The 25,637-nt window shown below is 42.4% G+C and overlaps 2 non-coding genes across 2 annotated transcripts; one reads left to right on the top strand and one right to left on the bottom strand.

Moving 5' to 3' along the window:
- Positions 1 to 396: 396 nt before the first annotated feature.
- LOC112437639 (small nucleolar RNA SNORA70) lies at positions 397 to 531 on the top strand. Its single transcript, XR_003026200.1, has one exon. It is a non-coding gene; the product is annotated as a small nucleolar RNA SNORA70 (small nucleolar RNA).
- A 3,430-nt stretch (positions 532 to 3,961) lies between these two features.
- LOC112437669 (small Cajal body-specific RNA 20) lies at positions 3,962 to 4,099 on the bottom strand. The gene has a single exon (XR_003026227.1). It is a non-coding gene; the product is annotated as a small Cajal body-specific RNA 20 (non-coding RNA).
- Between the last annotated feature and the right edge of the window lie 21,538 nt (positions 4,100 to 25,637).

The following is a 25,637-nucleotide window of genomic DNA, read 5'->3' on the forward strand; positions in this document are numbered from 1 at the left end:
TGAAGACTTCTTGAGAGCAGAGTCCATGTCTTATTCAGCCTATATTTCCAAACCAAACACTATGCCTGGTATGAGAATGAATGGTGAAATGGAAGATCTCTCCCCCACGGCTCCCCTACACAAACACACATACATCCCACTCACAGTAGTGACTGTGTCCTCTAATTCCAGTACTCCCTTCACTAAGCTATGATAGTGCTCCATACAGAAGTTGTTTCAATAAATACAATCATGAAAATATAAAAAGTAATATCAGGGGAGTACTTTTACAACTAAGTAGGAAAACATGTTACAACACTATACAATGCTACAAAGTAAAATAGTGTGCTAAATGTGCAAAAGCAAACAGGCAAATCAATGAAATAGAGTAGAAATCCCATAACAAATAAAAGTTTGTAGAAGCCAATTAAGCCAACTGAGTTTCTTTCCTCACAGGGCCCTGGTGTGCCATGGCTGCAAACAGCAGCTTCCTTGTCAGGGTACGCAGACTGTTTCTTGGATGGGTTGCTCTAAGGGACCTTGGAGACAGGCCTTTCAAATGTATGTTCATGTCTCTGACCTTGCACTACCCCCAGTGTAGGCTCCAAACAGATTCCTTGGGAAAGCCCCAGGGCACTGTGGCCAGGGTTCACATAGGCCAAGTCATCATGTCCATGCGCACCAAGCTGCAGAACAAGCAGCATGTGATTGAGGACCTATGCAGGGCCAAGTTCAAGTTACTTGGCTGCCAGAAGATCCACATCTCAAAGAAGTGGTGCTTTACCAAATTCAAGGTGGATTAATTTTTTTTTTTTTGAGATGGATCTCGCTCTGTTGCCCAGGCTGGAGTGCAGTGGCGCAATCTCAGCTCACTGCAACCTCCACCTCCCAGGTTCAAGCAATTCTCCTGCCTCAGCCTCCCAAATAGCTGGGACTACAGGTGCATGCCGCCACCCCCAGCTAATTTTTTTTGTATTTTAGTAGAGATGGGTTTTCACCATATTGCCCAGTCTGGTCTCAAACTTCTGAGCTCAGGGAATCCGTCCGTCTTGGCCTCCCAAAGTGCTGGGATTACAGGTGTGAGCCACTGCGCTGGGCCCAAGGTGGATGAATTTGAAGATACAGTGGCTGAGAAGTAGCTCCTCCTACATGGCTGTGGGGCCAAGTACATCCCCAGTCGTGGTCCTCTGGACAAGTGTCCGGCCCTGCTCTAGTGAGGGCTTCCACTGTGCTGCCCCCTCCTGATGCCCACCAGTAAATCCTACTTCCTGTCCACCTATTTTTAAAAAAGTATATATAAGTATATTTCATGACAGTGACATTTTCTAATCAATTATGAAATGACCAGTTATTCAGAAAATGCTAAGACAAATTGGTTAAAGATCTGGGGTAAAAAAGAACACTCAAATTCCTATATCATATCATATGCCACTATAAATAAAGATGAATTCAGTACGCCTGTAATCCCAGCACTTTGGGAGGCCGAGGCAGGCAGATCATGAGGTCAGGAGATTGAGACCATCCTGGCCAACATGGTGAAACTCTGTCTGTACTAAAATACAAAAAATTAGCTGGGCGTGGTGGCACAAGCCTGTAGTCTCAGCTACTCGGGAGGCTGAGGCAGGGGAATCGCTTGAACCTGGGAGGCAGAGGTTGCAGTGAGCTGAGATGGCACCACTGCACTCCAGCCTGGCGACAGAGCAAGACTCCATCTCAAAAAAAAAAAAAAGTAATAACTCATATTATTGTTTACTATTTGCCAGACCTGATACCAAGTATGTCATAAGCATTAACTAATCTGAGCATCATGACAATTCTATGAGGTTGGTACTATTAATTTTATTTCTATTTTCAGATGTGTAAACAGGTTCAAAGAATTTAAGTTGATCAAGGGCTCATGACTAATAAGTCAGGGGAACTTGTACTCAAATCTAGGACCAACTAATCCAATAGCTGTGACTTACTTTTGTGTGTGGGTGTAGCTTATTCTTTTTAAAAATTTATTTTTAATTGACAAAATATAATTATATATATTTATGGAGTACAATGTGATGTTTTGATATATGTATTCGATGTGGAATGATTAAATTAAGCTAATTAACATATCCATCACCTTATATACTTATCATTTTTTTGGGGTGAGAACATTTGAAATTTACTTTCTCAGCAATTTTGAAACATGCAACACAGTATTATTAACTATAGTCACCATGCTGTGCAATAGATCTCAAAAACTCCTTCCTCTTGTCTAATTGAAACTTTGTATCCTACAGCTTTTACTCTTAACCAGTGTACTATGGTATTTTTTACTAAAGAAGTCTTAACACTCACACCACTGAGGAATTACCACTAAAAGAAAATGTTTGGAGTAGGGAAGACATTTCTCAATATAATTAAAAAAAAATTAGCTTACAGCAGAAACTGTAAAGAAAAAGACTGCTAGATTTGAAATAAATATTTAAAAATTATATGATAAACAAAAGGCAAATTTAACACTCAGAAATCTTTACTTATAGATAAGGAGTTGCTGGGCACTATGGCTCATGCTTGTAACCCCAGTACTTTGGGAGGCCAAGGTGGGAGGATCGCTTGAGCCTAGCCCCAGTTTGAGACCAGCCTGGACAATAAAGTGAGACCCTGTATGTCTAAAAAAAAAAAAAAATAGCCATGCGTAGTGGTGCATACCTGTAGTACCAGCTAATAAGGAGACTAAGACTGGAGGACGGCTTGAGCCCAGGAGTTCAAGGCTGCAGTGAGCTATGATGACACCACCACACTCCAGCCTGGGTGACAGAGCAAGATCCTGTCTCAAAAAAAACAAACAATAAAAAGGTTTAGTCTTAATTTGTGAAGAAATTTTATAAAACAATAACAACAACAAAAATCCAAATAGAAAGAAATGGGCAAAGAACACAAATGAAAATATTTAAATAGCCAGTAAAATTCACCCCAAAAGTTTAGCTGTAGTAGTGATCAAAGACATGCAAATTTGAACAATACTTAGATTCCATTTTTTCTGTATCAGATTGGCCAAATGAAAAATACTGTTAAAATCCGGTGTTGATTTTTTTATAGGGAAATTAGCCACTCATGAATATACTGCGGCTGGGACTGTAAATTCTTATAGCCATTTTGGAGAGTGATTTGTTAATATGTCTTAAAAGCATTAAAATACCTTTGACCCAAAAATTCCATATCATGATAAAATAGAAATAAGTGCAGAGATGAATGTTCATAAAATTGAAAGTTTGACCGAATAAAATGGCCAGCAATAGGGGATTGGTTATGTAAATTACGGAATAACCCCATACTGGAATAATATGCAGCCTTAAAGTGATACAGATTTTAAACTCTGCTTCCAAGGGTTCCATAGAAATCCTATAGAACTCTTCGGAACCCTATGGAATCCTTTCACTAACCTATTGGAAGGTAGTAAAACGTAAATGTGTAGCTAGAACTGAGGCTCCGACCTCTTTCCTTAGCCAGAACAGCTCACTTCCTATCTGTTCTATGTATTAGGTTTTGAGTTAGAATCCATTAAAAGGCAGGGGAGGATATTTCATTAACATGGAAAAAACTAACATTGTTGAGAAATATGTCTGAAGCTACTAACTGGCCTGTTTTATTTTATTTTGAGACAGGTTCTCACTCTGCTGCCCAGGCTGGAGTGCAGTGGTATGACCATGGCTTACTATAGCCTTGGCCTTTTGGGCTCCAAGCGATCCTCCAGCCTCAGCCTCCTGAGCAGCTAGGAGTACAGCCATGTACCACCACACCTGGCTAATTTTTTATTTTTTGTAGAGACAGGGTCTCACTGTGTTGCCCAGGCTGGTTTTGAACTTCTGGGCTCAAGCAGTCCTCTTACCTCAGCTTCCCGAAGTGCTGGGATTACAGGTTTGAGTCACCATGACTGGCCCTAACTGGCCTTTAAATAAATTACTCATTTTTACTGGGTCCAAGTTTCTTTTCTTTTTTTTCTTTTTCCCATCTGAGGTAGGAAAACAAGGCTGTCCAGCTTGTGTTGGTCCTGACAATGATCCTTGAGGGCTGGACTTGGCCTCCAGCCATGGCTAAGGAGAAAAGGGAGCCTCCCAGTGTCCTGATCTACAAAAATGAGACAAACACCTAAGGTCCTTGCCAATAAAAAATTCTAAGAGACAACTTCCACTCCAGGTTTCAAGTGTTTGTGTCTGAAATCACACCCATGTCTGCTTCCCTCCCAAAGGTTTCTCCTTGGGATGACGCTGAAGCAGTGAAGTTCCCCAGAGCTGTTATGGAGACCTGGATACGCAGCACTGTGCAGAGGGCAACATCTTGGATATGCCTCTTTAAAGGATGAATAGACTTGGAGGGAGGCCACATAGATAAGTCCGACTGGGGGCACTGTATGGGATGACAGATCTGAAATGTGTCGTCTCTGCTCTGACCCCAATCTCTGTACCCTTTTTTACTCATAAGCTTTTTATTTTAGAATGGTTTTAGATTAACAAAAACGTTGTAAAGACAGTATGGAGTTCCCATATACCCCTTACAAAGTTTCCCCTATTGCTAACATCTTACATTACTGAGGTACTTTTGTCACAACTAAAGAACCAACATTGGTACATTGTTATATATATATATATTTTTTCTTTTCTTTTCTTTTCTTTTCAGAAACAGGGTCTTGCTATGTTGCCCAGGATGGCTTCAAACTCCTGGACTCAAGCGATTCTCCTGCCTCAACCTCTCAAGTAGCTGGTACTACAGGCACGAGCCAATGCACCCTGGTATATTAATATTAACTAAACTCCACACTCTATCCAATTTCACTTTATTTAAAAGTGTCCCTTTTTGGTTCCAGGATCCCAGCCAGGATATCACATTACATTTAGTTGTTATGTCACTTTAGCCTCCTCTGATCTGTGACACTCCCAGACTTTTCCTGTCCTTGATGACCTTAAAGATTTTAAGTGGTACTGGTATGTTGTAGAATGTCTCTCAATTTGGGATTTTTTTTTTTTTTTTTGAGGCAGGGTTTTACTCTGTTGCCCAGGCTGGAGTGCAGTGGTGCAATCATAGCTCGCTGCAGCCTCCAACTCCTGGGCTCAAGCGATTCTCTCATATCGACTTCCAAAGTGCTGGGATTGTAGGTGTGAGCCACCATGCTTAGATTTTTTTTTTCTTAAGACAGTCTCACTGTGTTGTCCAGGCTGGAGTGCAGTGGCGTGATTAATCAGAGCTCACTGCAGCCTTGGCTTTCTGGGCTCAGCTGATTCTCCCACCTCAGCCTCTCGAATAGCTGGGACCACAGGTGGGCACCACCACACCTGGTTAATTTTTGTATTTTTTGTAGAGGCAGTTTTCGCCATGTTGCCCAGGCTGTGCCTGATAGATTTTTTTTTGAAATGAATACCTTACATTTACTCATTTGCCCAGTTGCAAGATTCTCCAAGGCTTTATTTATGCTGGCATAGCCAGCATCTTTTTAAAAAATGACATTTATATATACTCACTTAGGTAAATTAATGTACCCATCTCAACTGTTCCCTTTGGCTACACGGACAAACTCATATTCCAAAGAATATGACCCTAAAACTGAAAAGATGCAACAACGCTTCAGGCTTTGTGCTGATACATTTGTTAGAAACATTGGATGAGATGATACAGAGCATTTTACACCGCGCCTGACACATAATTGGCACTCAATACATATTAGCTATTGTTATTGAGAAGTACTAGGTCTTTTCTTCTTACATTTCTTGGCATTTGTTAAGTCATGGCATTGTGCCAGAGATTACATGGATGGAAAGGTAAAGTGTAAGGAGTAAGGAGATGGGGTGAGAGGCATTTCATGATTTGTCAAATTTTGAATAAAGGAACCTCACTTCTTACAAAAATAAAAAGTACTGGAAATGCGGTAGGAAGTAAAGAACAAGGAGGTACACCTGAAAGTAATATTATGAATCAGGAATCTAGGAAAAACCACCTGGACCTGGCCTGGCTTTTTTTTTTTTTTTTTCAGGTTCTCACTCTGTTGCCCAGGCTGGACTACAGTGGCATAATCTTGGCAGCCTTGACCTCCCAGGCTCAGATGATCCTCCCATCTCAGCCTCCTGAGTAGCTGGGACTACAGACACACCCACTATGTCTGGCTGGCCTTGCATTTTGATTTGTTAAAAAATATTCAGTGATAACTTACTATGTGCCAGGCATTGTGTTAGGCGTGAGGATACAACAGTTAATAGACAGATTTGGTTCTTACCCTCATGGAGTTTGCTGTCTACTGAGGGACACAACAGTTAATAAAGTAAACATTTCTAGCCATTGAAACTATAAATAATAACAATAAACAAATAAACAAATGGATATGCAATTATAAATTGTGGTAAACAATAACCATCTCTAACAGACAATTCAAACTCGATTTGTCCAAATTAAGTTCTTTTTTCCCTTGTGCCTTGTCCAGTGTTCTCCATCTCAGTAAATGACACCATCATTCACCAATTACTTAGGTCAAAAACCTTGAAGTGATCCTTGACTCAGAATTTTCCCATATCTCAGTCAATCTTGTCTTTTGGCTGTACCTTCCAAAGTTATCCTGAATTCAACCTCTTCTTGCCATTCCTGAGACTACCCTATTGCCCAAGGCATCATCATCTCTCACCAGGAATATACAATGCATCTTGCTGCTTTTAACCTTTCTCCTGTGAGGACTCTTCTCCGCACACCAGTAAGAATGATCCTTTTTAGCATTCTCCCCAGATATATAATGCCCAGGAATAAGTTTAACCAAGGTGATGAAAGACTTGTACGCTGAAAACTATAAAAGCATTGCTGAAAAAATTTAAGGAAGACCTATAGAAACGGAAAGACATTCCTTGTTCATAGGTTGGAGACTTAATATTATTTAGATGGCAGTAAAGCCCGAAGTGATTTACATACTCAATGCAATCCCTATCATAATTTTAAAGACTTTTTTGCAGAAATGGAAAAGCCAATCCTCAGATTAAAATATAATTGCAAAGGACCTCAAATAGTCAAAATGATATTGAAGGAAAAGAACAATGTTGGAAGAGTTATACTTCCCAATTTCAAAACTTACTACAAAGGTACACTAATTAAAACTGTGTGGTACTGGCATAAGGATAGAGATATAGAAGAGAATTGAAAGTCCAGAAATAAACTCACACGTTTATGGTGCTGATTTTTGACAAGGACACCAAGTCCATGCAATATAGAAAGAATAATCTCTTCAACAAATGGTGCTGGGACAATTGGATAACCACATACAAAAAAATTAAGTTGGATACCTACTTCATACCATAAGCAAAAATTACCTTAAAATGCATTAATGACATAAATACAAGAGTTAAAACCACAGAACTCTTAGAAGAAAACAAAGATAAATCTTCATGATCTCGGATTTGGCAATGAATTCTTACATAGAACACCAAAAGTATGAGCAATAAACAAATAAATAAATTTTGTGCCTCAAAGGATAGTTTTAGAAAGTAAAATGACAACTTACAGAATGGTCAAAAATATTCGTAAATTATATATTTGGTAAGGGTCTACTATCTGGACTATAAAGAACTCTTACAACTCAACAATAAAAAGACAAACAACCCAACTTTAAAGTTGGCAAAAAGTGCGGGGCAGGGTCGCATGTGCTTGTAGCCCCAGCTACTCAGGAGAAGAATTGCTTCAGCCTAGGAGTTCAAGTGTAGACCAGGTAATATTGCAAGATCCAGGCTCTAAGAATAAATAATTATTTTTTTTAAATGGGAAAAAACTTGAATAGACATTTCTCCAAAGAGAATGTACAAATGGCCAACAAGCACATAAAAATACTAAGCATCATTAGTTATTAGGGCATGACACCTACTAAGAGGGCTATAATTAAGAAAAGATAGATAATAGTAAGTGTTGATCAGGATGTGAAGTAATTGGAACCCTCTTATATTGCTGGTGGGAATGTAAAATGGTTCAGCCCTGGTGGAAAACAGTTTGTTGGTTCCTTAAAATGTTAAATACAGAATTATCATATGACCCAGCAATTCCAAGAAGTGTATAAATGAGAACTGTATTTGTCTGCTACTCAAAGACATGTACATCCATGTTCACAACAACACTATTTACAATGGCTGAAAGGTGGAAACAGCCCAAATATCCATCAATGGATGAATGTATAAACAAATTGTGGCATATCCATACAATGGAATGTTATTCAGCCATGAAAAGAAATGAAGTACGGATAAACACTACAATGTGGATGACCCTTGAAAACATTGTGCTAAATGAAAGGAGCCAGACACAAAAGGTCATCTATTGCATGATTCCATTTACATGAAATATTCACAATAGGAAAATCCAAAGAGATAGAATGAAGATTGATGTTTGCTAGAGGCTGGGGGCAGGAGAGAATAGGGAGCAACTGCTTAATGGCTAAGGGATTTCCTTTTGGGGTGATGACAATGTTTTGGAAGATAGAGGTGGTGGTTGCCCCACATTGTGAATGTGATACATGTCACTAAATTGTTCGCTTTAAAATGGTTAATTTTATGTATGAGAATTTCACCTTAAAAAAAAAAAGCCCTTGAAGGTCTGGGGTGGTGGCTCACACCTGTAACCTTTGGAAGGCCAAGGTGGGTGGATTGCTTGAGCTCGGAAGTTTGAGACCAGCCTGGGCAACATGGTGAAACCCTGTCTCTACCAAAAATACAAAAACTTAGCTAGGCATGGTGGCGTGCATCTGTGGTCCCAGCTACTTTGGAGACTGAGGTAGGAGGAACCGTTGAGCTTAGGGGGCAGAGGTTGCAATGAGCCAAGATTACTCCACTGCACTCCAGCCTGGGAGACAGAGTGAGATTCCCTCTCAAAAACAAAAACAAAAACAAATACAAAACAAAACAAAACAAACAAAAAGTCCTTTTAAGAAGATTCTATCATTTCACCATTAGTGGTTTAAGATGAGGTTGAAGAGTAAGCTTAGGCCATATCAAGCAGGGACTTGGAATCAAGCTTTATGGGATGCCAAATCATGATTAATCAAAAGCTATTCACCATGAAAGACTGCTGTCTTGGGGACCAGAAATATAGACGAGTGTTTTCTCTTCCTTTAAGAGAGGGGGCCAGAAGGTTGTTTGAAGAAGCAAGGAATTAGCACCAGGGATATTAGGTTGATTGATGCCTACTGACATCAGCCTCGGGTGGCCTGACTCATCCTTCTTGTGATAGTGATGGTTTTGCCAATGGTTCATGATACTTAAGGTCTAGTTGCTGAGGCTCCCTCAGGGATGGGCACTACCAGTCCTTGCTTCAGTGGCTTCCCTTCGTCTATGTTCTCTTGACTGACCAACCTTCTCTTTCCTCTACACTATCCATCCATTCAATTTGGCACATTCTTTAGGTTTGGTAATATCTTCAGTTATGCCTAGGAGCTGCCCCGTCTCCTTCAGGTGACTAAGCATATGTCTAATCCCATCCACATCTTATTTAAGGCCCTGGTGTGTGTGTGTGTGTGTGTGTGTGTGTGTGTGTGTGTGTTTTAACGGGCACCTCATTTATAGACTCCATGTAGCCACAATACTCCCAAAGTAACTCAAATGGCTGGATAATTCTCTGTTCAGTAGCTTTCAATTAGGACTAAATCAAGTGAAGTAAAATAATCTACGGAGATTTTCTGAACTTTATATGATTAAAATCCTACCCCAAGCTAATTCTGACAGACCAGAGGATTGGGGTGGGTGGAGTGGACAAGCATGCATATTTTAGATTATCTCTGCTGTGATTCTGAAAACCTTTCTCCATTTCCATCCTTGTGATAACTATCATATACTTCAAAGGGGCTACTGGCTCTGGGCAGGAATCTGACACACAGAGATGCTTACCAAGGTAACTGTCCCTTTAACATATGAATCCAGAGCCCAGTTGCTTTTGAAGGGACAGGAAGATCCCACAAAACTGCCTTGGATACTTCTCCATCAGCCAAGTCTTTGCCACTATTTTTGTTTCAGAACCACCCACCTAGTTGAGGCTTTCTTTCTCAGGAAAGACATTTACCCACCAGAGTTCTCACCCACCAGAGAGTGGGAAAGAAGAGAACTGGTGGAAGTAGGAGCTGCAAGGCAAAAAGAATATTTGTCACTTGCAGACTGATTCTGCCCCTCTACTACTTCTTTGCAACAGGAAAGATGGACACTACAGGGATTTAGAAGTGAAGAAAAGGGTGAATGATTTCACAATTTACTTTGTGGTGGTAGAGGGTAGAAATGCAGGTCGAATCCCCTTCATAAATGATCAAATCCCTCAACTCCTTGGAATCTGGGTTGATGAGATAAGCAGAGTACAATGCCAGCTTCAGATTACTCCAATTGCAGATGGCGGTGCTTGTCAATGGAGATGATCATTTTTCCATGGGAGATTTGGAAGATAAGAGGAAGAGGAACCAGTATTACTATTAAAATTCTAACAGCATTGAGTTGGCCATTTGATTCTTTGGGTTTGGACAACAGTAAGATATGAGTGGTTTTCAGCAGTGGAAATTTAAATTTGTCAGTGTGTCAGTAAGTTGCTTTAGAGCAATCTACCAGAGCCTGTTGGTGACAGTAAGAAATGGTTCTGTCCCACCTTTCTCCCTCAGTTTCTCTCCCTAAAAGCAAAGACCACACTAAGAGGTTCACCCTGAGAGGTGGCCAAATCAACATAGCATGGTGACTAAGCATGGTGGTTTGGAATTGCAGCTTCCAAAATGGAACTTATTTCTTTGGCAGACATAGCCAGATGTGGCCTACAGAAATATTTTGTGTGGCCCACATATTTTTTTAACTTTCATCTGAGCCAATATTTAGAAATCCCAGTATCTGCTCTCTCTTCTCTGTCTATGCCTCTCTCTCTCTCTCCACCTCCCTCTCCTTGTCTCCTTCTCTATCTCTCATATCGGAAGCTCTGGTAATACTGATCCTGCATTTCTGCATGGCAGGGATAGACTGAAACTGAGAAGTAGCATCTCTCTTGGGCAGTTCACCATAGTTCCCACCACTCACACAACACATGGATGTACTTTTATACCCAAGGCCATTTGATCTCGGACCTCCTTTGGTGTGCAGGAAGCTATTGACATGTCCCAGACCACTCAAAACCCAAAGAAGGAAGCATCAGGGGTCTAACCAGAAAAGTCTAACGAGAACCCCCAAGTGCAAACCCCCTTTAGTTGTAATGGGCAAAACACATGAGACATTCCTGTAGATAGTCCTCCTGGAAGATGTGCCATATGATGAAGAAAGCAGTGGCTTCTCTGTAATAATGCAGAAGTGATTAACATTGATCCCTGAGCAAACAGTTATCTCTTATGCCGCAATAAGCTCATTTCTAGGATAACCAAACACTCCTAATGCAGTTGTTCTCCACTGAGGTGAGTGCACTGAGGTTGAGAAAGTGTCCTTGGTACTGACACATGCCACCACTGCTTCTGATTGACAATCACTCTGTTCTAACCAGTCTGAGTCTGTGTGATCACTTTTTTTTTTTGCTTTGAGACAGAGTTTCACTCTTGTTGCCCAGGCTGGAGTGCAATGGCGCATGTGTGATCACTTCTATGGTAACTATAGCTCCTCCTTCAGAACTATGTCTTGGCTCTGAATCCCTGGGGATTGTGTTACAACTAAAGGGAGAAGGAGGAACCCTGAGGATTATAAATGTTGCCAAGGGCAGTGGTGGTTCCTAAATCTATCTATGCATCAGAATCACTTAGACATTTTTTAATGTTCATGTTCCTGGGCTTGATTACACTCCTACTGTGTTAGTCCATTTGTATAGCTATAAAGGAGTATCTGAGGCTGGATAATTTATAAAGAAAAGAGGTTTCATTGACTCATGGTTCTGCAGGCTTTACAGGAAGCACAGTGCCAGAATCTGCTTCTGGTGAGGGCCTCAGGAAACTTCCAATTATGACGGAAGAAAAAGGGGAAGCAGGTGCATCACATGGCGAAAGCAGGAGCAAGAAAGAGAGAGGGAAGAGGTGTCACACTCTTTTAAACAACCAGCTCTCACATGAACTCAGTGAGAACTCACTTATCACCAAGGGGATGATACTTCATTTATGAGGGATCTGCCTCCATGATCCAATCACCTCCCACCAGGCCCTGTGAACATTGGGAATCACGTTTCAACATGAGACTAGGAGGGGACAAACATCCAAAACATATCAGCTACTGGATTATACTCTTTGGGAATGGAATCCAGCTCTTTGCATTCTTCACATGCCCACCAGATGATTCTAATGCAGCTGTCCTAGCACCAGCCTGTGCCTCTAAGACAACTTTAGAGAGGCATTGGTTCACAGATGTGGAGGATTCTCTGGAACCTCCCACATTCATTCTGGAATCAGCAACTTCATGCCCCACACTCAATCCCTATCATGCCATCAGAGCCTTTTGTCCTACTGGAGTTTCTGATGTCACAGACAGTGGCTTAACACTATAGTCTGGTGTTAAGACTGACCTGAGCATAAATCTTTCCTCTGCCACTTGCAAACTGAGTGGTCTTGAGTAAGTTGTGACCCCTCCTCAAACTTCAGCTTCTCATCTGTGAAACAGTGATAGTAACACCTACCTCCCAGAGTTGCTGTGACAACTCCTTGAGATAGCATGTGTAAAGATTTACAACTCGAGATTTGTGTACATGATTGTTATATGGTAAATCCTGGGCTCATTTTCTTGCCTTCCAGAAGTAGGGTCAGTTCAGTACTCGTAGGAAATCTTTTTTTTTTTTTTTTTTTTTTTGAGATGGAGTCTTACTCTGTTGCCCAGGCTGGAGTGCAGTGGCGCGATCTCGGCTCACTGCAAGCTCTGCCTCCCGGGTTCACATCATTCTCCTGCCTCAGCCTCCCAAGTAGCTGGGACTACAGGTGCCCGCCACCACGCCCAGCTAATTTTTTTGTATTTTTTTTAGTAGAGACGGGGTTTCACCGTGTTAGCCAGGATGGTCTTGATCTCCTGACCTCATGATCCACCCGCCTTGGCCTCCCAAAGTGCTGGGATTACAGGTGTGAGCCACAGCACCCAGCCAGGAACTCTTAATTGGGACTTTTCCTCCAGGTGTCCTAATACCAGAGTACCTATGTCAGCCCACAACCCAATTTAGAGAAGAAAGACCCCAATTTAAGAATGTATGGCCCGGTGCCATGGCTCATGCCTGTAACACCAGCAGTTTGGGGGACTGAGGCAGGCAGATCACTTGAGGTCAGGAGTTTGAGACCAGCCTGGCCAACATGGTGAAACCACGTCTCTACCAAAAAAAAAAAAAATACAAAAATTAGCCGGGCATGGTGGTGCACACCTGTAATCCCAGCTACTCAGGAGGCTGAGGCAGGAGAATCACTTGAACCTGGGAAGCAGAGATTGCAGTGAGCCAAGATGGCGTCACTACACTCCAGCCTGGGTGACAGAGTGAGATCCTCTCTCTCTCTCTCTCACTCTCTCTCACTCTCTCCCTCACTCTCTCTCTCATTCTCTCTCTCTATATATATATATGTATATATATGTATATACATACACACACACACACACACACAGACACACACACACACTTTGGCTTTATGTTAAAATTTGAGAATCTGCTCCATTTGCTAATGTAAGTATGCTTCAGTTTAGTTCTCTTAAATAAAGCAAAAGCTACTCCCCATGGCAACAGTTATGGGACTCCTCCCATAGTCCACGCCTGTCTTGGGGAGAAGAGAGAGAATTATTTAAGTGACATGTTCTCAAAATAAGGCCAAAGAACAAGCTCCCCAAAATGTGCCCTAATTCCCTTGATAATCTGTGAAAAGCTGAGGCAGCTACATAAGCATTTTCCTAAGACATGGAAAATAAAGCCAGGGAGAATGCAACTATAAAAGACATTAATTTCAACCCAGAAGGGGCTCATTAAAAAACTTTAAAAAGTTATACTGTTTTCAAAACATAAGCTTTATGTCAGAATCAGCCTCAATAGATAACAATGAAGCCTTTCCCAAAAAGTGGTGATACAGGTTTAGAAAATGTATTTACCTCAGCAGGCTTGTCTAACCTGATTTGTTTTGGAATCAGATGCCTTCAGGTACCTTCTGGTATGCCAAGCCTATGGACTCTGGCCTGAGTACTTGAAGCTATGGCAAGAAGGGCAAGAAAGGAAGGGAAATCTTGATCAGAACCATGGGCAGAGGCCAGGTTCTGGAATTAAGATTTAAGAAGTCCTGGAGGAGGAGCTGTCCATACACGTGGTGCTGATGACCCCAGCAGGTTGCCACTGTGAGGCTACAGGGAGCAACAGTGCATCAAGCAATCTTGGAGTCCTGGGAGAGTCTTACCTTGTGAATTTATGTACTTCAAATGGGGTTTAGGGTATTCATAGATCAGGATGGAATGCACTCGAATCAGATAAGGCCATCAAAGCCTGCTGTCCTTGCTCTGCCCAGACGTAGAATATGACTCACAAACACCACCAGGAGTTGCAGATATCACATCCCAAGAATCTCACAGAGGGAATAAGGTATAAAATTGGCATTTTCTGAGCACCCAGCTGCCTGTGTTAGACTCTTTACTTCCAATAATTCATTTTAATTTTAAGATACAGGTTCTTCTTCTTCTTTTTCTTCTTTTTTATTTTTATTTTTTGACAGGTTCTCACTCTGCCACTCAGGCTGGAGCGTATAGCTCACTGTGGCCTTGAACTTCTGGTCTCAAGCGATCCTCCCACCTCAGCCTCTCAAAGTGCTGAGATTACAGGCATGAGCCACCAAACCCAGTCCACTATCCTCAATTTTATTTATTTATTTATTTATTTATTTATTTTGAGACGAGTCTTGCTTTGTCACCCAGGCTGGAGTGCAGTTGTGCAATCCCGGCTCACTGAAACCTCCACCTCCTGGGTTCAAGTGATTCTCCTGCCTCAGCCTACTGAGCAGCTGGGATTACAGGCACCCATCACCATGCCCAACTAATTTTTGTATTTTTAGTAGAGACTTGGTTTCACCATGTTGGCCGGGTTGGTCTGGAACTCCTGATCTCAAGTGATCTGCCTGCCTCAGCCTCCCAAAGTGCTGGAATTACAGGAATGAGCCACTGTGCCCAGCCACTATTCTCATCTTAAACTGGGAAACTGGCCAGGTGCAGTGGCTCACACCTGTAATCCCAGCACTTTAGGCAGCTGAAGCGGGAGAACCACTTGAATCCAGGAGTTTGAGATCAGCCAAACAACATGGTGAGACTCCCATCTCTACAAAAATTTTAAAAATTAGCCAGGCATGGTGGTGTGCACCTGCAGTCCCAGCTACTCAGGAGGTTGAGGCAGGATGATCACTTGAGCCCAGGAGGTTAAGGCTGCAGTGAGCCATGTTTGCACCACTGCACTCCAGCCTGGGTGACAGAGCAAGACCTTATCTCAAATAAATAAATAAATAAATAATTAGGGGAAACAAAACTCAGAAAAGTTAAGGAAATTTATCCAGTGTTCCACAACTAGTAAGTGGTCATCATCCTCCTTAAACTGCAACCTCTGTATATGAAATATATCTAACTTACAAGCTTTTATCCTTTTACCATGTGCAATTTTGCTAGGGCTGAAGCCAAGACCTTGGTAGAACCATGTCTATTTGTTGGAAAGGAGGGTGGCCCTAGGATATCGACTCAGGAAGGAGGTATTTAGGCCAGAATCTGGAGGCACAACATTAACTTCATGGCCTTTGCTCTGCCTGAGAGGGGCATCGGTGAAAATCATGCTTACCTTCTTCCTCAACCAGGAACCCATCATTTGTAGTTACTAACAAGGTGAAGCTAACACTGCCAATAAATGGAGGTGACTTCAATTCTGATATTTTCCCCAATAGGGAGCACAGGCAGCACTGAATATGTCCCAAATGAACTCATTTCTTACCTCACTCTAGTTTTCCTTTTGTCCTATCTGTCTCAGCTATTTCACTGACCCAAGCTGTAAATCAGACATCCATAACTGACCCTTTCCTCATTCTTGTTCTTCTAGCCTTGCCAAGCTCTCCTCATCGGTGTTACCTCCATATATCTTTGCAATTCTTCCACTTTTCTCATTTCTACTGCCACTTCCCTGGTGGAGGTGACCATCATCTCCTGCCTAGACTATTGCAGTAGACTCCTCGCTGGTCCCCTTGCCTCCAATTTTGTCGTCTGCAAGTCTTTCAAAGTGATCCCAAATGCAAAGCTGACCATGTTATTTCCCCACATTTAACGTACTGAGCATAGTACAGTGGTTAAGAGCGAGAGCTCCAAAGACAAACTACCTGGTTTTTTATCCCAGCTCTGTCATTACTGTGCATCCCTGCACAAGTCACTTAACTTAGACTTCATAACTGTAGAATGGGAATGATAATAATGATACCTTCTTCAAAGAGTTGTTCTTGAGGATTACATAGTACCAGCTACTGCCTCATTTCTTTTATTTCCTTTACGGCAAAACTCTTTGAAAGGATTTTTAAAACTTTTTATTATAGAAAGATTCAAACATACATGAAGGCCAGGCGCAGTGGCTTATGCCTATAATCCCAGCACTTTGGGAGGCTGAGGCGGGCAGATCATCTGAGGTCAGGAGTTTGAGACCAGCCTGGCCAACATGGTGAAACCCCATCTCTACTAAAAATACAAAAATTAGTCAGGTGTGGTGGCATGTGCCTGTAATACCAGCTACCTGGGAGGCGGAGGCAGGAGAATTGCTCAAACTCAGAAGGTGGAGGTTGCAGTGAGCTGAGATCGCACCACCGCACTCCAGCCTGGGTGACAGAGTGAGACTGTCTCAAAAACAAACAAAAAAAATATGTCAAAGAGAAAAAGACTTAGTATATTCTCATGTATGCATCACCAGATTTTCAGTACTTATCAGTTTATGGCTAATGTTTTATGTCTCACGTCTTCTCCTGGATTATTCTGCAACAAATCTCAGGCATATAGTTTCATCTGTAGAATTTTCAATATGTACTTCTAAAAGATAGGAGCTCTTTTACAAAAAAAACCTCACACTGTATCATATCCAAAAAATAACAGTAATTTTTTCCACTATTTTTTGTAGTAATGGAATCTTACTCTGTCACATAGTCTGGAGTACAGTGGTATGATCATGACTTACTGCAATCTTAACTTCCTGGGTTCAAGCAGTCCTCCCACCTCAACCTCCCAAATAGCTGGGATTACAGGCACACACCACCAGGCCCAGTTAATTTTAAAACTTTTTTTTGTAGAGATGGAGGTCTCCCTATGTTGCCTGGGCTGGTCTCGAACTCTTGGGTTCAAGTAATCTTCCTGCTTCAGTCTCACAAAGTACTGGGATTACAGGTGGGAGGCACTGTGCCCAGCCTCAGTAATTCTTTGATATAATCAAGAATCCAGTCATTGTCCAAATTTTCAATTATTTCAAATGTCAGGATTTTTTCAGTGTTGTTTGTTTGAATCAAGCTATAAATAAGAATCATTCATTGTAATTTGTTGATTTACCTTTAAATCTCATTTAATTTATAGGTTTCTCTCTCCACCCTTTTTTTCATTTTTGCCATGTTTTTGTTGAAGAAACAAGACCATTTTTTCCTGTAGATTTTCCCCCAGACTGGATTTTCCTGTTGCATCCCTGTGGTGTTGCTAAATGGGTTCCTCTCTCCCTGTGGTTTTTATAAATTGATAGAACTAGAGGCTTAATTAGATTCAGGCTCTTTGTTATTTGGAAGTACATATTTCTTTTTATAGTGCCATTGGTGAGCATTGTCAAGATCCATTCATTCATCAGGAGTTGCAAAAATGATGATATTCTATTATTCCTTCTTTTTTTTTTTTTTTGAGACAGGGTCTCACTTTGTTGCCCAGGCTGGAGTGTAGTGGCATGAACACGGCTCACGGCTGACTTACCCTCCTAGGCTCAGGTGATCCTCCTACCTCAGCCTTCTAAGTAACTTGGACTATGGGTGCACCACCATCGCCAGCTAATTTTTGTATTTTTTGTAGAGATGGGGTTTCACCAGGTTGCCCAGGCTGGTCTTGAATTCCTGGGCTTCCAAGCTGCTGACATTACAGGCATGAGCTACTGCAGTAGGCCCTCATTCCTTCATTATTTGCTGGCTGAATACATCTACATGAAACTTCTCCTCATTAACTCTGGTTACCTTGAGGAAAAAGAGGATAGATATTTGGAGTTTTTTTTTCCCATTTACTTGCTAATTTTCAAAATAATGAATTGGTTCAGTTTCACTTTCTTTTAAATCTACTTTAGCCAGGATTTCACTCCCACAACACCACTGAACCTACTGTGGTTCATTCCTCATAATGATGCATCAGCAGCATTTAGCACTGAGGATCAATCTCTTCTTGAAACACCGACTTTACTTGGCTTTGAAGACACCACATCCTTTCAGTTTTCTCTCATCTCATTGACCTCACCATTTCAGTCTCCTTTGCTGGTTCATCCTTATCTTAAACTCTTATGTTGGAGTACCCCAGGGCTGTCTTTAAACTTCTTCTCTGTATATACACTTGGATCCTTGGAGATCTCATTTGGTCTCATTGTTTTAAAAATGCCATTTTTATACTAAATACTCACATATTTCTATCTCCAGTCTATGCCTCACCTCCGAACTTCAGACTCACATGCAACTGTCTACTTTATATCTGTGTTTGGAGTGTAATAGGCATTTCAAACCCAACCTGTCTGAAATCTAATTCCCAGTTTTCTCCTAAAACCAGCTTCATCCACATTCTTCGTCATTTTAGTTAATGACAACATTCTTCCAATTGCTCTGGCCAGAATTTCTGGAGTAACTTTTGAGTCCTCTTTTCCTCTCTTATCCCATATCTAATTTTGGGGAAAATGTATTGATTCAAAATACAATACATGGGGCTGGGTGTGGTAGCTGAGGCCTGTAATCCTAGCACCTTGGGGAGGCTGAGGTCACTTAAGGTCAGGAGATTGAGACCAGCCTGGCCAACATGATGAAATTCCATCTCCACTAAAAATACAAAAATTAGCCGTGTGCGGTGGTGTGCACCTGTAATCCCAGCTACTCGGGAGGCTAAGGCAGGAGAATTGCTTGAAGCCAGGCAGCGGAGGTTACAGTGAGCCAAGATCATGCCACTGTACTCCAGTCTGGGTGACAGAGCAAGACTCCATCTCAAAAACAAACAAACAAAAATAAAAAAAGGCACCCCCAAAATATAGTACATGCAAAGATCAGATCACTTCTCACATCTGCCACTGACGCCACTCTGGTATAAATCTCTATCATCTCTCACCAGGATTATTGCAATACTCTCCAGTTCATGCTATTTCTCCTGTCCTCATCCTCCACTTTCGCTTGCATTGCTACCATTCAAAATTTGACACTCAGCTCAGTCATCCGTTCTTCACATAGCATGCAGAGTAACTCTTTTAAAATATGCCCAGTTATAATACTTCCCCCTTAAAACCCTCCACAGGTTCTCATCTCACTCAGAGATGCCCAAGTCCCTAAAATGACCTTTAGGGCCCTACATGATCTGTACCTCTGCTTCTTCTCTGATTGCATCTCTTGCACTTCACTTGTCCCATTCTATCTATACCACCTTCCTTGAACAAGGCAAGCACACTCTTGACTCAGGGCCTTCGCATTTGCTCTTTTATCTGCTTGGAACAGTCTTCCCCACCTATGCTCTTGGCTTATTTTCTCACTTCCTTCAAATCTTTGTTCAAGAGTCATCTTCTCAATGAGCCTATTCTAGACATCTATCTTAAAAACTGCACCTTCTCCAGTACCACTATACTCTCTTCTTGCATCATTTTCATCCATTGTGCTTATGACCCTTAAATATACCATATATTTGCCTTGTTAATTTGGTTGGTTTTCTCCCCCCCACTTGAATGTAAGCTGCAAGACAGCAGGATGTTTTTGTCTTGTTCACTGCTGTACCTTAGAGTCCAGAGCAGAACTTAACACATGGCGGTACTCCAGTGATAGGTTCAAGGGCATGCAACCAGTGCAGGTGCGTGGGGCCTGTACTCAGAGAGGGGGCCCTGCACTTGGAGTTTAATGCTGTGTGGTTGCCATCTTGAAATTCTTAATAATTTGATCTTTACATCTGTGTTTTGTAAGTGAGTCCGACTGGACACTGGAGCATGCTTCACGGGCTTGGTGCTCCAATTCGCATGTGATTTTGCCTCTGTTGTCCTTCACCTCTTCCAGATGGGTTCTCACCTACCTCCTCTTCCATTCCTTCTCAGCAACTGCCACCTTATGCCTCAGAGGGGCCTTGGGCATGGACATAAGGAGGGTCAGAGTTGGGCATATGTGTGGCCTATGATCGAAGTCTCAGGGCAGGGCAGTGGGTGCCTGTGAGGGTCTGTACTTGCCCTGCCAGTATCCCTGTGCTTCAGGAATACAATATTAAATAGCAAATAAAAAATACCATGACTAGTGGAGAGGGACCGTGGTAGGAGGTAAAAAGCTTTTTCCTGCTTTTGAACTAGAGGCCCCACATTTTCAATGTGCATTGAAACTTTTCACCCTCACATCATGCAGCCATCCCTGTAGTGCTCAATATATATTTGTGAAATGAATGAATGAATACTATATGTAAAACTCTGAGAAAATCTGGAATGTGCTAGGCATTCAGTAGAAGTTAGCTATTATCAGCTATTGGCTTATTAATGGCCACTTCTTGCTTCAAGTTTAACACTCAAGTTATATCCAACTATAGTTTTCTCCCCATTTTGTGATGTTTTGACACATGCATGTCTTTGCTTCTTGTCTTCTCTGCTGGGAATTCTTTTCTCTTTTCCTCCACTTTCACATACGTGGCTACCACTCAATGTGGCCACCCCTTCCTCCAGGAAGTCTTCTCTTATTCCTCCTGGGTCAGCTCCTCCATCTGCACCCACTTAAAACCCTGCATTCTTTCCCTCTGTCAGGTTTACTTCTTCCAAGGTGGGTAAGCTTCATCCAAAGGCTCAGAACTTCATTTGATGGGCTTTGGAACATGACTGTGCCACTAACCCAGTTTAGGCACCTCTTTTGCCAAGGGTGAGCTCCCTCCCTAACCCTGTGCCCCTGAGTTAAGCATTTGCTCTTCCTCTGCTCCATGCCTTATCTGGAGCCAGATTGATTGCTGTTAGTACCCAGGGTCCCAGTGAGACAGGGACTTGCCTGAAACTCAGCCTGCTATCGAGATCCTAATACCCACCCTAGTTGTGTCCATGGACAGCTCTTCTGGAATGGTGCTGTTCTGTTAGCACTGGAGCTGTGCACATTTTCTTTTTGCGTGTGCATGCTTTTTAACAACCTTGAGCTTTGGTATCTCTATCTGTGAAATGGGAGTAAAAGTGTCCACTGGCAAGTTTGTTGAGAAGTTTAAATAAAGAATACCTGACAAAATAGGAGCTCAGAAAAATATTTGCGCCTCCTTCTGCCAGATGTAATAGTAGCTACTGGCATGGGCCCTTCCTATTGGCATGGTCCTCCTGGTTTCTGTGCTGACATAAACAATTTTGAGCTACTCTAGTCTCAGTCTGTATGACACACTGGTCCTGCCTCAGCGTTAGTCACTATCTCCCCAGTAGGTCCTCCTGGCCTCAGAGAGGGAAAAAAAAATCATTGTTTTGGTTCAAGTGTGATAAACAGTGATTGACAGGCCTGAAAAAGAAGCTGTTGAACAACGAGAAAAAGCCTCTAATTATTCCCCTTAACCTGTCTGTTATCCTGTCTGTTCAATTCATTCTTTGACAACTGCCTTTCCCCACTGCTTTACTGTTTAGGAATAAATTATTTTGAAGAAATGTGTTTTCAATAAATTTGTTAAGGCTAAAATGTTGACATCTGGAACATTCTCCATATTCTGAATCTGAGCTCCCCCATCCTCCACCAAGAGAGTGGGAGTCACTCTTGCTGGTGAAGCATTGGTGATGGCAGCCAACAGGAGACTCAGGTCCGAGTGGGGGAAACCATCTTCTGGCCCTAGATCGTTTGCAATTAGCTGGGTGACGTTCTGGCAATGCCTTACCCTCTCAAAGCCCAGCTGCTTCACCTGCAAAATAGACACACTCTACATATCTTTTGGAATAATGGATGTAAAAGCACTTTGGAAATGCAAAGGACTTTTTTTTTACATGATGCTCAAAATACAGACCAATTCAGTGAAAAGAAAAGAATGACTGACAGTGGGCTGGTCACCCCAGCTCCTGCTCTTGGACTCAGTCTCTGATCTTGGTCCCTCAGGCAGTGTCCTCTGTGTAACTCCTCTCTGTAATGTTCATCTCTGTAATGAAGAGGCTGGTGAACCCTTCAGGGATTCTCCGGGGACTGGGGAAGGTGGAGGAAGGGAAGAAGAAGGAGGGTCTTAGGATGAGGGAGAAGGGGTAGGGAGCCTAGGATTTTACTGTGGTAGCTCAGAGCCACAGGCTTTAGGAGTGATCATTATAATTATTGTTACCTTTGCCACAGCACTTGCTCATCTTTCTGCACTGTTGCTTGAACCTATAAATTACCCTGATGGTCATTGTTAGTAGCCTGGTCATGGTTTAACTGGGCATGGTTTAATCCAAGGAGTGGGTTCTCTCTTTTTTTTTTTTTTGAGACAGGGTCTCACTCTGTCACCCAGGCTGGAGTAGTGCAGAGGCGCGACCACAGCTCCCTGTAGCCTTGACCTCCCATGCTTAGGTGATTCTTCCACCTCAGCCTCCCGAGTAGCTGGGACCACAGGCATGCACCACCACACCTAGCTAATTTTTGTAGAGATGGAGTTTTGCCATGTTGCCCAGGCTTGTCTCGAATTCTTGGACTCAAGTTATCTGCCCACCTCAGCTCTGCAAGGTGTTGGGATTACAGGCGTAAGCCACCGCGCCGGCCTGGAGTGGGTTCTCTTGGTAGTGAATCCATTGTGGTCTGCATAAAGGACCCAGTCGGTGATGATAAGAAGAGCCTGGGCCAAGAGTCAAGAGCCCCTACCTAATCTCATAGTCAGCTTTTTGGAGTTGAGCTGAAAGTTAAACAGCACTCTGTAAGAAGGGACTTAAGCATTCAACGAATCATATTAATAATGAACATTGTGAGCACTTTTGTTTTGTGGGGCTTTGTTTTGACAGTCTCTCTCTCTGTCACCCAGGCTGGAGTGCAATGGTATAATTAGGGCTCATTGCATCCTCAAACTCCAGGGCTCAAGTGATCCTCCTGCCCTGGTCTCCTTAGTAGCTGGGACCACAGGTGGATGCACCACACCCAGCTAATTCTTTTATTCATTTTTTTTTTTTCTGTTAGAGACAGGAGCTTGCTATGTTGTCCAGGCTGGTCTCAAATTCTTGGCCTCAAGCTCTCCTCCCGCTTCGGCCTCCCAAAGCACTGGAATTATAGGCATGATTATTATGCTTGGCCTGCACACTTTCTATATGTCAGGCAGATGCCAACCAGGGGACTTTCCTGCCCCTCAAGTTATAGATAAAACTGGCTGGGTATGGTGGCTCACACCTATAATACCAGCACTGTGGGAGGCTGAGGTGGCAGGATCATTTGTGGCCAGGAGTTTGAGAATAGCCTGGACAACATAGCAAGACCCCATCTCTACAAAAAAATTTTAAAAATAGACAGATGTGGTGTTGTGTGCCTGTAGTTCCAGCTACTCAGGAGGCTGAGGTGAGAGGATTGCTTGAGCCTGGTAGTTTGAGGCTCCAGTGAACTGTGATCCTGCCACTGCTCTGCATGACAGCCAGAGGGATCCTTTACAAGATAAGCTACATCGTGTTTCTCCTCTGCCTAAACCTTCCAGTGGCTTCCCATCTCATGCAGAGGATGACCCATCTTACAGAGGTCTCCAAGGCCCTACATGATTTGGCCCCCAGCTACCTCTCATATCTCATTCTCTACCATTCCCCCTCATTCATCAAATTCAAGCCATACTGGCCTCCCTGCCATTATTCCAACACATCATGCCTGTTTCCACGTCAGGGCTCTTACACTTCTTCTGCTTGGAATGCTCTTCCTCCAGATATCTGCATGGTCTTGTACTTTGCTCTCCCTCTGTCACTTCGTTCAGGTCTCTGCTCAAATGTCATCTCATCATATGGTCCTTCCTTGACTGTCCTGTGTGAAAAAGTGCCCTGATCCCTCACTATCCTTTTATCTTCTTTTATTTTTCTTTATTGCACATAGCCACCTGACATATTAAGTATTTATCTATTTGTTTATTTGCTTACTTTCTCTCCTGCCAGGTCCCCACTAGAATATAAGCCCTGTGTAAGCAAGTGCTTTATCTGTTCTGCTCAACCTCTTTGTCCCCAGTTCCTAGAGCAATTTCCAGCACACGGTGGGCACTCAACAACTATTTGTTGAAATCCTCGTTGAAAAGTAGAATTGCCAGGTTTTGGTAATTGTTTGGATATGGAAAATAAGGTATAGGAAGAGTTTAAGTGGTTAAGAATTTCTAAAGCAGGGCTTTGTAAAATAATTTACGTGGTTATTATCAAGCTTTTTTTTTGTCCTCTGGCCCAGTTTATCTTGGACACCATTAGATGTCACCACGTGTTTTGCTCCATTAAAGTCTCATTAACAAAAATCCTAAGACTCCTGAGGAACAAACTTTGATAGCAGATCTGTGACTGGGCAAGGCAGAACTGCACTCCGGGAGGACACTTAGCTTGCTTATCTACTGAGAATCAAGCATGGTGTGGGGGTTGCAATCTTCTGTATCTGGTTGGGACTTAATTGTGCTAAGGAATACCAGGCTGAGGAATTATTTGGGTTGCATCCATGCTGTGGACATGAGTCTCAGGACTCCCTCTGTGACAGGTTTATGGGTGCAGAGGTGGCCAGGCATAAAAAAGAGCAGAGGCCATGGTCGGATACATGGAGTTCAACACAGCGAAGCTGGATCACCTGCCAGCTCTTACCTCCCGAGGTGAGGAAAGAGAAGGGGACTGTGTTAGCTTCCCAGGGCTGCTATAACAAAGTACCACAGACTGGGAGGCTTAAAACAACAGGCATTTATTATCTCACAGTTCTGGAGGCTGGAAGTTCAAAATTAAGGTGTCAGCAGGGCTGCACTGTCTCTAAGACTTTGGTTAGACTCTTTGCTTGCTTATTCCTGGCTCGTGGAAGCTAGGATTGCTTGTGGCCATCTTTGCAGGCTCAAGAGTGGAAGCCCAACTATAGCAGCAAAGAATGAGGCCAATACAGAGAGAGAAGCAGAACTGAGGAATGGAAAGAGTAACAAAGTTGCTCAGGCACATCATTTGAGCCCCAAATCCAGAGAGGCCTGAAGCTGTCTCTCACCTGCACCTTATCTCATCCTTCTGAGTTATGTGAGCCAAGGAATCTCCTTTTTGGATTAAGCTGGTTTGAGTTGGTTTTCTATTACTTGCACTCAAATACTGTAGTTCTAAAAAAAATATTAGTACAGCATATATCTTTTCAATAAATTCCCCTTTTCATGAGGTGACTTGATTGAACGACTCTGTAATTCACAGTCGAAAGGACCCAACTGAAAAAATTAGGGAGGCATTTGACTCGCTGTTATATAGTTGAGAAGACTGAGGCCAAGGTCACACCATTAGTAAATATCAGAACTAGTATGTGAACTCAGGAATGGATTCAAACAGTAGGGATCCAGAGGTTGTTTTTCTGCAATATATTTCATCATATTTCTACAGAAGACTTGAGTAATGATGAAGGAGAA

Source organism: Pan paniscus, chromosome 19 (assembly GCF_029289425.2).
Source record: "Pan paniscus chromosome 19, NHGRI_mPanPan1-v2.0_pri, whole genome shotgun sequence".
NCBI lineage: Eukaryota > Metazoa > Chordata > Mammalia > Primates > Hominidae > Pan > Pan paniscus.